This window comes from Tachyglossus aculeatus, chromosome 21 (genome assembly GCF_015852505.1).
Source record: "Tachyglossus aculeatus isolate mTacAcu1 chromosome 21, mTacAcu1.pri, whole genome shotgun sequence".
Taxonomy (NCBI): domain Eukaryota; kingdom Metazoa; phylum Chordata; class Mammalia; order Monotremata; family Tachyglossidae; genus Tachyglossus; species Tachyglossus aculeatus.
In genome coordinates, this window is record NC_052086.1 from 2,605,770 (window position 1) to 2,619,527 (window position 13,758).

At 49.4% G+C, this 13,758-nt stretch overlaps 1 protein-coding gene across 3 annotated transcripts in view; it reads right to left on the reverse strand.

Moving 5' to 3' along the window:
• AP1B1 (adaptor related protein complex 1 subunit beta 1) overlaps positions 1-6,308 on the reverse strand; it is a 60,764-nt gene extending 54,456 nt beyond the window's left edge. For all 3 annotated transcript variants that reach the window (XM_038762370.1, XM_038762369.1, XM_038762366.1), the window contains exon 1: positions 6,216-6,308. The gene's annotated coding sequence lies outside the window, so the exon portion shown is untranslated. The remainder of the gene's footprint in view (positions 1-6,215) is intronic.
• Between the last annotated feature and the right edge of the window lie 7,450 nt (positions 6,309-13,758).

Genomic DNA, 13,758 nt, shown 5'->3' on the forward strand with positions numbered 1-13,758 from the left:
GCTCAATAAATATGACTGAATGAATGACTACGATAAATGCTTGGATTAACGTGGTATCAGTTTGGATGGAGAGGAAAGGGCGGATTTCAGCCATGTTCTGAAGGTTGAACCGACAGGATTTAGTGATGGATTGACTATGTGGGTTCAAAGAGAGAGCAGTCGAGGATAATGCCACGAGAGCGCTTAGGACAGAGAAGCAGCGTGGCTCAGTAGAAAGAGCACGGGCTTTGGAGTCGGAGGTCATGGGTTCAAATCCCAGCTCCGCCAACTGTCAGCTGTGCGACTTTGGGCAAGTCACTTCACTTCCCTGGGCCTCAGTTCCCTCATCTGAAAAATGGGGATTAAGACTGTGAGCCCCCCGTGGGACAACCTGATCACCCTGTGACCTCCCCAGCGCTTAGAACAGTGCTTTGCACATAGTAAGCGCTTAATAAATGCCATTATTATTATTATTACAACATCCTGTACCCAGTAAGGGCTCTTGATTGGTTGACTGAAAGGGCCTGATGGAATCAATCAAGCACTTTACTAAGCGCTTAAGGAAGGAAGAACCAAGTCAGGCCAGATTGGAGCCAGAGCAGGGGTGACGGAATGAAGTAGCCAAGAGGTCTGCAAGACTGTCGCTGCTCGGGCAACAGCAATTAGTGACTGCTTAAGCCCCCCTTTTTCTCTTCTCCCCCCCACCTCCCCATCCCACGTGAATATAAATGTACATATTTGTAATTCTATTTATTTATATTAATGGTGTGTATATATCCAGAACGCTGTTTATTTCTAATGATGCTACTGATGCCTGCTGACTTGTTTGGATATCTTTCTCCCCCCCTTCTAGCCTGTGAGCCCATTGTGGTTAGGGACTGTCTCTATTTGCTGCTGAAATGTACGTCCCAAACGCTTAGTACAGTGCTCTGCAAACAGTAGGCACTCAATAAATACGACTGAATGAATTGCCTTGCAGCACGGTGAAGGGAGGGGAGTCTAGGTAACCCCTAGTTTTTAGCCTCCATCTTCCTCCTGCCCCCAGGCTTCGGGTCTCCCCATCCCTAGATAAAATGATGGCACTGAAGTGCTTACTATGTGCCAGGCACTGTACTAAGCGCTGGGATGGATATGAGAAGCAGCGTGGCTCAGTGGCAAGAACCCAGGCTTGGGAGTCAGAGGGCGTGGGTTCTAATCCCGGCTCCGCCACTTGTCAGCTGGGTGAATTTGGGCAAGTCACTTCACTTCTCCGGGCCTCAGTTACCTCATCTGTGAAATGGGGATTAAGACTGTGAGCCCCACGTGGGACAACCTCAGTACCCTGTATCCACCCCAGTGCTTAGAACAGTGCTTGGCACATAGTAAGCGTTTAACAAATGCCATCATTATTATACAAGCAAATCGAGTTGGACACAGTCCGTGTCCCACGTGGGGCTCACATTCTCACTCCCCACTTGACAGATGAGGTCACTGAGGCGCAGGGAAGTGAAATGACTTGCCCAAGGTCACACAGCTGACAAGTGGCAGAGGCGGAATTAGAACCCATGACCTTCCGACTCCCAAGCCCGGGCTCTAGCCACTTACCCTCAGATTTCCCCTCGTCCCGATTCGACGACCGGGCCCTCAGGACTGTCCAGAATCAATCAATCATATTTATTGAGCGCTTACTGTGTGCAGAGCACTGTACTAAGCACTTAAGAAGTGCTGGCTCCCTCGATTAATCACTAGTATTTACTGAGAACCTACTGTGCGAAGAGCACTGTAATAGGTGCTCGGGAGAGTACAAAGGAATTAAAGTATTTTATAATCTAAAGTGTCCAGTCGGGAAAGTACAGTCAAGTTAGTAGTCAGTTTCCCCTGCACTCAGGACTTTAGAATCTATCAACCAAACAATCAACGGTAATAATAATAATAAGGGCATTTATTAAGCACTTACTATGTGCAAAGCACTGTTCTAAACGCTGGGGAGGTTACAAGGTGATCAGGTTGTCCCACAGGGAGCTCACAGTTTAATCCCCATAGTGAAGCAGCGTGGCTCAATGGAAAGAGCCCGGGCTTTGGAGTCAGAGGTCATGGGTTCAAATCCCGGCTCCGCCAATTGTCAGCTGTGTGACTTTGGGTAAGTCACTTCACTTCTCTGGGCCTCAGTGACCTCATCCGTAAAATAGGGATTAGGACTGTGAGCCCCACGTGGGACAACCTGATCACCTTGTATCCCCCCAGTGCTTAGAACAGTGCTGTGCACACAGTAAGCGCTTAACAAATACCATCATTATTATTATTGTTACAGATAATATTATTATTATCTGGGAGATGGGAGGTCCCACGTGAGGATGGGTGGGGCCGTTTGACGGATGATGGGCGGGGCCACATGAGGGAGGATAATAATAAGGACAATATTAATGATAATGGCATTTATTAAGTGCTCACTATGTGCAAAGCACTGTTCATTCATTCATTCAATCATATTTATTGAGCGCTTACTGTGTGCAGAGCACTGTACTAAGCGCTTGGGAAGTCCAAGTTGGCAACATATAGAGAAGGTCCCTACCCAACAGCAGGCTCACAGTCTAGAAGGGGGAGACAGACAACAAAACAAAACATGTTAACAAAATAAAATAAATAGAAAATGAATAGAAAATAGTGTTCTAATTATATCTGTAATTATATTATAATATTATTCTATTATATTCTCTGAGGCCCAGAAAAGAGAAGTGACTTGCCCAAAGTCACACAGCTAAGTGGCGGAGCCGGGATTAGAACCCATGACCCCTGACTCCAAAGCCCGTGTTCTTTCCACTGAGCCACGCTGCTTCCTTAAACGGTATTTGCTGAGCACCTACTGTGTGCGGAGCATTGTGCCGAGCGCGTGGGGGAGTACGAGGGAGTACCAGAGAAGCAGCGTGGCTCAGTGGAAAGAGCCCGGGCTGAAGCAGCATGGCTCACTGGAAACAGCACGGGCTTTGGAGTCTGAGGTCAATCAATCGATCAATCGTATTTACTGAGCACTTACTGTGTGCAGAGCACTGTACTAAGCACTTGGGAAGTCCAAGTTGGCAACATATGGAGACAGTCCCTACCCAACAGCGGGCTCACAGTCTAAACAGGGGAGACAGAGAACCAAACCAAACATACTAACAAAATATAATAGACTAGATATGTACAAGTAAAATAAATAAATAGAGTAATAAATATGTACAAACACATATACATATATACAGGTGCTGAGGGGAAGGGAAGGAGGTAAGATGGGGGGATGGAGAGGGCTACGAGGGGGAGAGGAAGGAAGGGGCTCAGTCAGGTCATGGGTTCTAATCCTGGCTCCGCCACACATCTGCTGTGTGACCTTGGCAAGTCACTTAACTTCTCTGAGCCTCAGTTACCTCATCTGTAAAATGGGGATTAAGACTGTGAGCCCCGCGTGGGACAACCTGATCACCTTGTATTCCCCCCCAGTGCTTGGAACAGTGCTTTGCACATAGTAAGCACTTAATAAATGCTATCATTATTATTATTATTATTTGGAGTCAGAGGTCATGGGTTCAAACCCCGGCTCTGCCACTTGTCAGCTGTGTGACTCTGGGCAAGTCACTTAATAATAATAATGATGGCATTTATTATGCGCTTACTATGTGCAAAGCACTGCTACTTAACTTCTCTGGGCCTCAGTTCCCTCATCTGTAAACGGGGGTGAAGACTGTGAGCCCCCCGTGGGATAACCTGATCACCTTGTAATCAATCAATCAATCGTTATTGAGTGCTTACTGTGTGCAGAGCACTGTACTAAGCGCTTGGGAAGTCCAAGTTGGCAACATATAGAGACAGTCCCTACCCAACAGTGGGCTCACAGTCTAGAAGGGGGAGACAGAGAACAAAACCAAACGTATTAACAAAATAAAATAAATATAATAGATATGTACAAGTAAAATAAATAGAGTAATAAATCTGTACAAACATATGTAACCTCCCCAGTGCTCAGAACAGCACTTTGCACATGGTAAGTGCTTAATAAATGCCGTCATGATCTCTTCCTCCCTTCAAGGCCCTACTGAGCGCTCACCTCCTCCAGGAGGCCTTTCCAGACTGAGCCCCTTCCTTCCTCTCCCTCTTGTCCCCCTTTCCATCCCCATCTTACCTCCTTCCCTTCCCCACAGCACCTGTACAGATGTATATATGTTTGTACATATTTATTACTCTATTTATTTATTTTACTTGTACTTATCTATTCTATTTCATTTTGTTAGTAGGTTTGGTTTTGTTCTCTGTCTCCTTCTCCCCCTTCTCCTACCTCCTTCCCTTCCACACAGAACCTGTATATATGTATATCTTTGTACATATTTATTACTCTATTTATTTATTTTACTTGTACATATCTATTCTATTTATTTCATTTTGTTAGTATGTTTGGTTTTGTTCTCTGTCTCCCCCTTCTAGATTGTGAGCCCACTGTTGGGTAGGGACTGTCTCTATATGTTGCCAACTTGTACTCCCCAAGCGCTTAGTACCGTGCTCTGCACATGTAAGCACTCAATAAATACGATTGATTGATACGTACGAGTAAAATAAGTAAATAAGTAATAAATATGTACAAATAGAGTAATAAATAAACAGAGTAATAATAAATAGAGTAATAAATATGTACAAACATATGTAACTTCCCCAGTGCTTAGAGGCAGCAGCAGAGAAGTAGCATGGCTCAGTGGAAAGGGCCCAGGCTTTGGAGTCAGAGGTCATGGGTTCAAATCCCAGCTCCGCCAATTGTCAGCTGGGTGACTTTGGGAAAGTCACTTGACTTCTCTGTGCCTCAGTTCCCTCCTCTGTAAAATGGGGACGAAGACTGTGAGCCCCCCGTGGGAGAATCTGATCACCTTGTAACCTCCCCCGCGCTTAGAACGGTGCTTGGAACCTAGTAAGCGCTTAATAAAATGCCACCATTATTATTAGAACAGAGCTTTGCACATGGTAAGCGCTTAATAAATGCCATCAGGATTATTATTATTATTATTATTATTATGACGAGAGGGGTGACAGACTTGTTGGCTGCCTTCCCTGTGGCCCTTGTACTTGTAGCTTGTACTTCCCAAGCGCTTAGTAGAGAAGCAGAGTGGTTCAGTGGAAAGGGTAACGGGCTTTGCAGCCAGAGGTCATGAGTTCAAATCCCGGCTCCGCCAACTGTCAGCTGGGTGACTTTGGGCAAGTCACTTGACTTCTCTGGACCTCAGTTCCATCATCTGTCAAATGGGGATGAAGACTGTGAGCCCCCCGTGGGACCACCTGATCACCTTGTAACCTCCCCGGCGCTTAGAACAGTGCTTTGCACATAGTAAGCGCTTAATAAACGCCACCATTATTATCAGAACAGCGCTTTGCACATGGTAAGCGCTTAATAAATGCCGTCATGATTATTATTATGACGAGAGGGGTGACAGACTCGTCGGTTGCCTTCCCTGTGGCCCCTGTACTTGTAACTTGTACTTCCCAAGCGCTTAGTCCAGTGCTCTGCACACAGTAAGGGCTCAATAAATACGATTGATTGATTATTATTATTATGACGAGAAGGGTGACAGACTCGTCGGCTGCCTTCGCTGTGGCCCTTGTACTTGTAACTTGTACTTCCCAAGCGCCTAGTACAGTGCTCTGCACACAGTAAGGGTTCAATAAATACGATTGATTGATTATTATTATTATGACGAGAAGGGTGACAGACTCGTCGGCTGCCTTCGCTGTGGCCCTTGTACTTGTAACTTGTACTTCCCAAGCGCCTAGTCCAGTGCTCTGCACACAGTAAGGGCTCAATAAATACGACTGATTGATTATTATTATGACGAGAGGGGTGACAGACTCGTCGGCTGCCTTCGCTGTGGCCCTTGTACTTGTAACTTGTACTTCCCAAGCGCTTAGTCCAGTGCTCTGCACACAGTAAGGGCTCAATAAATACGATTGATTGATTATTATTATTATGACGAGAAGGGTGACAGACTCGTCGGCTGCCTTCGCTGTGGCCCTTGTACTTGTAACTTGTACTTCCCAAGCGCCTAGTCCAGTGCTCTGCACACAGTAAGGGCTCAATAAATATGACTGATTGATTGATTATTATTATTATTATGACGAGAGGGGTGACAGACTCGTCGGCTGCCTTCGCTGTGGCCCCGTTCTGCCCGTGACCTTTGACCCCGGAGGCCGGCCTCCCCCCACGGAGGGCCCGCCATGACCTCGGCCCGGCGCCTCAAGCTCACCAGGAAAGGTCGGGGAAGGGGAGGCTCCACGGGCAAGATGTCGGCGACCACGGCCTCCTCCTCCTTCTCCTCAGCCTCCTCCTCCTTCTCCTCAGCCTCCTCCTCCTCAGCCTGAGGCCCGCCCGCCAGCCCGGGCTGTCACCTGCCCAGCGGAAGTCAGCCTTTTCCCGCCCACTTCCGGGAGGGAAAATGGGCGGGAATATGGGCGGGAAGACCTGAGGCGCGATGGGTGGGAAGATGGGCGGGGAGATCTGAGGCGCGATGGGAGGGAAGATGGGCGGGAAGATCTGAGGCGCGATGGACAGGAAGATAGGAGGAGCGATGGGCGGGAAGACCTGAGGCGATGGGAGGGAAGATGGGCGGGAAGATCTGAGGAGCGATGGGAGGGAAGGTGGGAGGAGCGATGGGCGGGAAGACCTGAGGCGATGGGAGGGAAGATGGGCGGGAAGATCTGAGGCGCGATGGGAGGGAAGGTGGGAGGAGCGATGGGAGGGAAAATGGGCGGGAAGATCTGAAGGGCGACGGGCCAGAAGATGGGAGGTGCCATGGGCGGGAAGATCTGAGGCAAGATGGGCGGGAAGATCTGAGGCGCGATGGGAGGGAAGATGGGCGGGAAGATCTGAAGAGCGACGGGCGAGAAGATGGGAGGCGCGATGGGCGGGAAGATCTGAGGCGCGATGGGAGGGAAGATGGGAGGAGCGATGGGAGGGAAGATGGGTGGAGCGGTGGGAGGGAAAATGGGCGGGAAGATCTGAGGTGTACTTCCCAAGCGCTTAGTACAGTGCTCTGCACATAGTAAGCGCTCAATAAATACGATTGATGATGATGATGGGAGGGAAGATCAGCGGGGAGGTGGGAGGGGCGATGGGCGGGAAGATCTGAAGCGCGATGGGAGGGAAGATGGGAGGAGCGATGGGTGGGAAAATGGGCGGGAAGATCTGAAGTGAGACGGGCCAGGAGATGGGAGGCGCCATGGGCGGGAAGATCTGAGGCAAGATGGGAGGGGCGATGGGCGGGAAGATGGGCGGGAAGATCTGAAGTGCGACGGGCCAGAAGATGGGAGGTGCGATGGGTGGGAAAATGGGCGGGGAGATGGGAGAGGCGATGGGCGGGAAGATCTGAGGCGCGATGGGCGGGAAGATCTGAGGCGCGATGGGTGGGAAAATGGGCGGGAAGATCTGAAGTGCGACGGGCCAGAAGATGGGAGGTGCGATGGGCGGGAAGACCTGAGGTGAGGTGGGAGGGAAGATGGGCGGGAAGATCTGAGGCGCGATGGGAGGGAAGATGGGCGGGAAGATCTGAGGCGCGATGGGAGGGAAGAGGGGCGGGAAGATCTGAGGAGCGATGGACAGGAAGATGGGAGGAGTGATGGGCGGGAAGATCTGAGGCGATGGGCGGGAAGATGGAAGGAGCGATGGGAGGGAAGATGGGAGGAGCAATGGGCGGGAACATCTGAGGCGCGATGGGAGGGAAGATGGGAGGAGCGATGGGCGGGAACATGGGAGGTGCCATGGGAGGGAAGATCTGAGGCGCGATGGGCGGGAAGATGTGAAGCGCGATGGACGGGAAGATGGGAGGAGCGATGGGCGGGGAGGTGGGAGGAGCGGTGGGAGGGAAGATGGGAGGAGCGATGGGCGGGAAGATCTGAGGCGCGATGGGCAGGGAGATGTGAGGCGCGATGGGCGGGGAGATGGGAGGCACCAAGTGTGGATGGGCGGAGCCACGTGAGGGAGGATAATAATAAGGACAATATTAATAATAATGACATTTATTAATGTCTTACTATGTGCAAAGCACTGTTCTAAGCGCTGGGGAGGTTACAAGGTGATCGGGTTGTCCCACGGGGGGCTCAAAGTCTTAATCCCCATTTTACAGATGAGGTCACTGAGGCCCAGAAAAGTGAAGTGACTTACCCAAAGTCACACAGCTGACAATTGGCAGAAAGGGGATTTGAACCCATGACCTCTGACTCCAAAGCCCGGGCTCTTTCCAGTGAGCCACGCTGCTTCTCTAATAATAAGGATTATGATATTTATGATATATAATAATAATAATGATGGTGGTATTTGTTCTAGGCTCTGAGCCGGCGGGATACAAGGTTATCAAGTGGTCCCACGTGCGGCTCACAGTCTCATTCCCCATTTTATAGATGAGGGAATTGAGGCCCAGAGAAGTGAAATGACTTGCCAAAGGTCACACAGCAAACAAGTGACAGAGGCAGCATTAGAATCCAGATCCTCTGACTCTCGGGCCTGCGCTCTTTCCACTAGGCCCCGCGGCTTCCTTATTCTTGACACATAGTAAGAACTTAATAAATACCTTAACCACCACTGACTACAAAAAAAAAAAATGAAGAGCCCTGAGTCCCTCATACAGCTTCCAGTATCAATCCCTATTTTACATATGAGGTAAGTTAGGCTCAGGGAAGTAAAATGAATTGCCCAAGGTCACATGGCAGACAGGTGGCCGAACCTCCCCAGCGCTTAGAACAGTGCTTTGCACATAGTAAGCACTTAATAAATACCTCCTTCCCCTCCCCACAGCACCTGTATATATGTATATATGTTTGCATGTATTTATTACTCTATTTATTTTATTTGTACATATTTATTCTATTTATTTTATTTTGTTAATATGTTTTGTTTTGCCCTCTGTCTCCCCCTTCTAGACTGTGAGCCCACTGTTGGGTAGGGACCGTCTCTAGATGTTGCCAACTTGTATTTCCCAAGCGCTCAGTACAGTGCTCTGCACACAGCAAGCGCTCAATAAATACGATTGAATGAATGAATGAATGAATAAATAATAATGTTGGTATTTGTTAAGCGCTTACTATGTGCAAAGCACTGTTCTAAGCGCTGGGGGGAACACAAGGAGATGAGGTTGTCCCATGTGGGGCTCACAGTATTAATCCCCATTTTACAGATGAGGGAACTCAGGCACAGAGAAGTGAAGTGACTTACCCAAGGTCACACAGCAGACATGTGGGGGAGGCGGGATTCGAACCCATGACCTCTGACTCCCAAGCCCGCGCTCTTTCCACTGAGCCAAGCTGCTTCTCTTAAATAATGTTGGTTCAAATACCAACATTATTATTATTATAAATGCCATTTTTTAAAAAAACAACCCAGGGCCTTGACTCCCAGAGCGAGCGGAGGGTGGAGTTCGGCGGGGGGGGCGGCAGGGGGCGCTGCGTTCGGCTGTTTCCGCCGCAGCTCGGCTCTTTCCGGCCAGGGAGGGACTCGGGGCGAGCGAGCCCCGCCCCCAGCAGCTCGGCAATCTCCGGACGGTGGAGTGCGGCAGGGGGAGCGGCAGGGGGCGCTGCGCTCGGCAGTTTCCGCCGCAGCTCGGCTCTTTCCGGCCAGGGCGGGACCCGGGGCGAGCGAGCCCCGCCCCCATCAGCTCGGCAATCTCCGGACGGTGGAGTGCGGCGGGGGGAGCGGCAGGGGGCGCTGCGCTCGGCTGTTTCCGCCACAGCTCGGCTCTTTCCGGCCAGGGAGGGACCCGGGGCGAGCGAGCCCCGCCCCCAGCAGCTCGGCAATCTCCGGACGGTGGAGTGCGGCGGGGGGAGCGGCAGGGGGCGCTGCGCTCGGCTGTTTCCGCCGCAGCTCGGCTTTTTCCGGCCACCTCGGAAACAGGTGCTTCTGCGGGTGGTTCTGCCCTCATTCATTCATTCATTCATTCAATCCTATTTATTGAGCGCTTACTGTGTGCACAGCCCTCCTTCACCCTGCCCTCTGCCGCCTTCAAGCCTTAGGGGCTTTAAAGGAGACAGCTTTGCCTAAAAGAAAGGGCAGAGTCTGGGGATCAAAAGCCCTGAGTTACAATCCTGCCTGCAGCCTGCTGGGCCACCTCAGGCCAGTCACTGCACCTATCTGAGCCTCTGTCACCTCACCCAGTTAAAAAAAAAGGGGTAATGATGCCTGATAATAATAATGATGGTATATCTTAAGCGCTTAGTATGTGCCAAGCACTGTTCTAAGTGCTGGGGTAGATACAAGGTCATCGTCCCCCTCTCCATCCCCCCCATCTTACCTCCTTCCCTTCCCTACAGCACCTGTATATATGTTTGTACATATTTATTACTCTATTTATTTATTTATTTTACTTGTACATATCTATTCTATTTATTTTATTTTGTTAGTATGTTTGGTTTTGTTCTCTGTCTCCCCCTTTTAAACTGTGAACCCACTGTTGGGTAGGGACTGTCTCTATATGTTGCCAACTTGGACTTCCCAAGCGCTTAGTACAGTGCTCTGCACACAGTAAGCGCTCAATAAATACGATTAAGTTTCTCTAGACTGTGAACCCACAGTTGGGTAGGGACTGTCTGTATATGTTGCCAACTTGTACTTCCCAAGCGCTTAGTACAGTGCTCTGCACACAGTAAGCGCTCAATAAATACGTTTGATTGATTGATTGATCAGATTGGATCCAATCCCTGCTCCACGAGGGGCTCACAGTTCTTTTAATGGCATTTATTAAGCGCTTACTATGTGCAAAGCACTGTTCTAAACGCTGGGGAGGTTACAAGGCGATCGGGTTGTCCCACGGGGGGGGTCACAGTCTTAATCCCCATTTTACAGATGAGGTAACTGAGGCACAGAGAAGTGGAGTGACTTGCCCAAAGTCACACAGCTGACAATTGGCGGAGCTGGGATTTGAACCCATGACCTCTGTCTCCAAAGCCCGGGCTCTTTCCACTGAGCCACGCTGCTTCTTAAAAGCAGCCAGTTGTAGATTTCCTCCCAGCCTGCCTCAAGGAGCAATGATCCCCCTTTCACCCTAATTTAGGGGAAAACGGGGGGCTCCATCTCATATTAACCCCCCTCCCCAGATCCCCCCGAAGGCTTTCCCAGGAGGCTCGGTGGGGTTTACCTGTCCGCTTGTTTGGTTTTCATTCATTCAATCGTATTTATTGAGCGTATTTTATTTTATTTTATTTTATTTTGTTGGTATGTTTGGTTCTGTTCTCTGTCTCCCCCTTTTAGACTGTGAGCCCACTGTTGGGTAGGGACTGTCTGTATGTGATGCCAATTTGTACTTCCCAAGCGCTTAGTACAGTGCTCTGCACATAGTAAGCGCTCAATAAGTACGATTGATTGATTGATTGATTGATTGAGCGCTTACTGTGTGCAGAGCACTGGACTAAGCGCTTGGGAAGTCCAAGCTGGCAACAGATAGGGACGGTCCCTACCCAACAGCGGGCGCACAGGCTAGAAGGGGGAGACGGACAGCAAAACAAAACATATTAACAAAATAAAATAAATAGAATATGTACAAGTAAAATAGCGTGATAAATATGTACAAACACACACACATATATTATATATATATATTATATATAATATATGTGTGTGTTATATATATATATAATATGTGTGTGTGTTATTTATTACGCTATTTTACTTGTATATATATATATGGAATATAGTTGGAAGCAGCGTGGCTCAGTGGAAAGAGCCCGGGGTTTGGAGCCAGAGGTCATCGGTTCAAATCCCGCCTCCGCCACTTGTCAGCTGGGTGGCTTTGGGCAGGTCACTTAACTTCTCTGGGCCTCAGTTCCCTCATCTGTAAAATGGGGATTAATCAATCAATCAATCAATTGTATTTATTGAGCGCTTACTGTGTGCAGAGCACTGTACTAAATGCTTGGGAAGTCCCAGTTGGCAACGTATAGAGACAGTCCCTACCCAACAGTGGGCTCACAGTCTAAAAGGGGGAGACAGAGAACAAAACCAAACATACTAACAAAATAAAATAAATAGAATAGATATGTACAAGTAAAATAAATAGAGTAATAAATATGCACAAACATATATACAGGTGCTGTGGGGAAGGGAAGGAGGTAAGATCGGGGGGTATGGAGAGGGAGACGAGGGGGAGGGGGAGAGGTTAACTTCTCTGGGCCTCAGTTCCCTCATCTGTAAAGTGGGGATTAAGACTGTGAGCCCCACGTGGGACAACCCGATCACCTTGTAAACTCCCCAGCGCTTAGAACAGTGCTTTGCACATAGTAAGCGCTTAATAAATGCCATTATTATTATTATTATTATTATTATTATTATTATATACAGGTGCTGTGGGGAGGAGAAGGAGGTAAGACGGGGGGGATGGGGAGGTTTTGTCGTCTGTCTCCCCCTTCTAGACTGTGAGCCCGTTGTTGGGTAGAAATTGTCTCTGTATTTTGCCAAATTGTACTTTCCCAGTGCTCTGCACACAGTTAAGCGCTCAACAAATAGAATGGATGAAAGTTTAACCCCTTCCCTCGCACCTCGCCCCTTCCCTTGCACCTCGCCCCTTCCCAACCCAGTTCTGTGCAAACTGAGAGTCAAGACCAGCAAGCATCTCCAGGCGCTCTGCACCCAATAAGCGCTCAATAAATACGATGGAATGGAATAAATAGGATTGAATGAATCTCCAAGGCGATCGGCGGACAAAAAATCCTTGAGTTTGGGTCCCCCTGCTCCCGGTCTGTCCCTCTGGGATGTCCCAGAGTGGGGGAAAGACAAGAGGGGCGAGGGATGGATATGGGGGTCCGGAGCTGCGGGCCTGGATGGGAGGCGTCTGCTCCAGCCCCCTTTCAGTCGCCGAGGCCCTGTCCTTTCATTCATTCATTCCATCGTCTTTATTGAGCGCTTACTGTGTGCAGAGCACCCTACTAAGCGCTTGGGAAGTCCAAGTGGGCAACAGATAGAGACGGTCCCTACCCAACAGCGGGCTGTCCTTTCAAGAAAGCCTTCATTTATTCAATTGTATTTATTGAGCGCTTACTGTGTGCAGAGCACCGTACTAAGCGCTTGGGAAGTCCAAGTGGGCAACAGATAGAGACAGTCCCTACCCAACAGCGGACTGTCCTTCAAAAAAAGCCTCCATTCATTCATTCATTCATTCCATCGACTTTATTGAGCGCTTACTGCGTGCAGAGCACCGTACTAAGCGCTTGGGAAGTCCAAGTGGGCAACAGATAGAAACGGTCCCTCCCCAACGGCGGGCTGTCCTTTCAAGAAAGCCTCCATTCATTCACTCCATCGTCTTGAGAAGCAGCGTGGCTCGGTGGAAAGAGCCCGGGCTTTGGAGTCAGAGGTCATGAGTTCAAATCCCGGCTCCGCCAATTGTCAGCTGGGTGACTTTGGGCAAGTCACTTCACTTCTCTGGGCCTCAGTTCCCTCACCTGTAAAATGGGGATGAAGACTGTGAGCCCCCCATGGGATAACCTGCTCACCTTGTAACCTCCCCAGCGCTTAGAATAGTGCTTCGCACATAGTAAGCGCTTAATAAATGTCATCATCATTTATTGAGCGCTTACTGTGTGCAGAGCACTGTACTGAGCACTTGGGAAGTCCAAGTGGGCAACAGATAGAGGCGGTCCCTACCCAACAGAGGGCTGTCCTACCAAGAAAGCCTCCATTCACTTGTCTTTATTGATCATTCATTGATTCCATCGTCTTTATTGAGCGCTTACTGCGTGTGGAGCACCGTACTGAGCGCTTGGGGAGTCCAACAGATAGAGACGACCCTACCCAACAGCGGGCTGTCCTTCCAA